A 2,759-nucleotide genomic window follows, 5' to 3' on the forward strand; every position below is an offset into this window, starting at 1 on the left:
AGGTATTTTATTCTTTTTGTTGCAATGGTAAATGGGAGTGTTTCTTTAATTTCTCTTTCAGAGTTTTCATCATTAGTGTATAGGAATGCAAGAGATTTCTGTGCATTAATTTTGTATCCTGCAACTTTACCAAATTCATTGATTAGCTCTAGTAGTTTTCTGGTATTTTCATGGTTTTAAAGTATCTCTCCAGGGACTTCCCTGGTGATGCAGTGGTTAAGAATCTGCCTGCCAATGCAGGGGACATGGGTCTGATCCCTGGTCCAGGAAGATCCCACATGCCATGGAGCAACCAAACCCGTGAGCCACAGCTGCTGAGCCTGTGCTCTAGAGCCCGCGAGCCACAACTGATGAAGCCCACGCACCACAACTACTGAGCCCACGTGCTGCAACTACTGAAGCCCGCACACCTAGATCCTGTGCTCTGCAACAAGAGAAGCCACTGCAATGAGAAGCCCACGTAACACAATGAAGAGTAGCCTCCGCTTGCTGCAGCTAGAGAAAGCCCGCACGCAGCAACTAAGACCCAACACAGCCAAAGAAAAAAATCTCTCCAGAGACTGCTTATTAGTTCAAGGGGGAAAAAAATTAATTATACAGTGGAAACTGAGCAGCACCTTGATGGGTGAGAAAAATTTACATTACTAACAAGGGGCAGATGGACATTGTGTGCCTCCAGCTGTGATACCCTTAGGACAAAATGTCAGTTTGCAATATTCCAGCCAAGAATGTATAAACAAAAACATCAGACAAATACAATAAGGGAATGTTCTACTTAAAAAAAAAAAAGCCAAAGGAAACTGTATTCTTTCAAAAATGTCAACATCATAAAAGACAAAGAAAGGCTGTGGAAATGTTCTAGATTAAAGGATGCTAAAGGGACAAGACAACTAAATTCAAGCTTGATCCAAAACTTGATGCTGTACAGGAGGGGGCAGTGTGGATAATGCTACAAAAGACATTATTAGATCAACTGACAAAATTGGAATATGGACAGTGTAAATTTATAAAGTTGGTAAAAATGGAGCAGTAGGTGAAGCGGAGCAGAGTACATGGCTAGAGGGGCCTGTGAAGGGATTCCCACGGTCTCCAGAATCCTGCTGTGCCTTGCTAAGGGCAGGCTTTTCCGTGAGAGATATGTGTTTTAAAGAAGTCCTCCCGGAATCTGCCTGCTAATGCAGGGGACACGGGTTCGAGCCCTGGTCTGGGAGGATCCCACATGCCGTGGAGCAACTGGGCCCGTGAGCCACAACTACTGAGCCTGCGTGTCTGGAGCCTGTGCTCCGCAACAAGAGAGGCCACAATAGTGAGAGGCCTGTGCGCCGCGATGAAGAGTGGCCCTTGCTTGCCGCAAGTAGAGAAAGCTCTCATAAAGAAATGAAGACCCAACACAGCCAAATAAATAAATAAATAATAATTTTTTTAAAAAATTAAAAAAAAAAAAAGAATTCCTCCCAGGACTTACCTGGTGGTGCAGTGGTTAAGAATTCGCCTGCCAATGCAGGGGACACGGGTTCGAGCCCTGGTCCGGGGAGATCCCACATGCCGCGGAGCAACTAAGCCCACGCACCACAACTACTGAACCTGTGCTCTAGAGCCCACAAGCCACAACTACTGAGCCCACGCACCACAACTACTGAAGCCCGTGCACCTAGAGCCGTGCTCCACAACAAGAGAAGCCATCGCAAAGAGAAGCCCGCACACCGCAACAAAGAGTAATCTCCGCTCGCAGCAACTAGAGAAAAGCCCGCGTGCGGCAACAATGACCCAGCGCAGCCAAAAATAAATAAATAAAATAAATAAATTTATAAAAAATTAAAAAATAAAGAAGTCCTCCCAATAAAAATAAGTAAATAAAGTTGGTAAAAATGCACTGTGGTTATGTTGAGAATATTCTTATTGTTAGGAAATGTACACAGTTTTTAGTGGTGAAGGATCCTAATGTCTGGAACCCACCTTCATATGGTTCAAAAGAGAAAGAGAAAGACAGAGAAAGAGCAAATGCTAAAGCAAATGGGGTAAAATGTTAACAACAGGTGAATCTAGGTAAAGGGTATACGGGGTGGGGGGGTGTCCTTGAAACTGTTTCTTAAGTCTGAAAATATGTCCAAATAAGGAAACTTTTTTTTTTTAAGTCAACCTGATAACACGTTAGCAAGTAGTGGTCAATCTCTGAGTTCTCAAACTGTGTGGAGGAAAAAAAAAAAAAGGAGTGATCTGCATTGAGCCATGAGAATCACAGTCATCAGATGGGAGAAACTTCAGGCTGAGCTGGCTCCCTGCTGTTTAGGGAGTTATGTGGATCGCACAGAAAACAGGCTCACAAGTGAACAAATAATGGAATAATTCCACTGTGAGAAACACCAGGAAAACCAGTACCTCTGTATGTGTAAGGAAAGATTTTCAGGCATAGGCCTATAGCCCACTTATTTCAACATGAGTCTCCCCAGGGGACGAATTAGTCTGTTTGAGCTCATCTTCCTCTTGCTGCTCCTGGAAATATATTGGGACTAGAAGGTTCTGCATTAGTTGGGAAAGGCAGTTGACACAAGGAGCAAACTGCTAGCATTAACAAGAACACAATACATGCTAGGGCTTAAGGAAACTCTAGAATGAGTAACAAATTAGTAAACAACGTTTGACAATGGGCTTATTATTATTGCCATGGACTTGAGTTACTTACTATGTGTTAGGCCCTTGGGATCCAGAAAGATAAAAGAAATGATCCTTGTCCTCAGAAAGCGCTGGGGACAGATGAT

General features: G+C 43.5%; 1 long non-coding RNA gene across 1 annotated transcript in view; it reads right to left on the reverse strand.

Annotated features, from left to right (window-relative positions):
- LOC114485998 (uncharacterized) overlaps positions 1-2,759 on the reverse strand; it is a 27,550-nt gene extending 24,791 nt beyond the window's left edge. Inside the window, exon 1 of the long non-coding RNA XR_003679240.1 lies at positions 2,684-2,759. This is a non-coding gene — a long non-coding RNA (uncharacterized lncRNA). The remainder of the gene's footprint in view (positions 1-2,683) is intronic.

The sequence above is a fragment of the Physeter macrocephalus genome, chromosome 4 (genome assembly GCF_002837175.3).
Source record: "Physeter macrocephalus isolate SW-GA chromosome 4, ASM283717v5, whole genome shotgun sequence".
NCBI classification, from domain to species: domain Eukaryota; kingdom Metazoa; phylum Chordata; class Mammalia; order Artiodactyla; family Physeteridae; genus Physeter; species Physeter macrocephalus.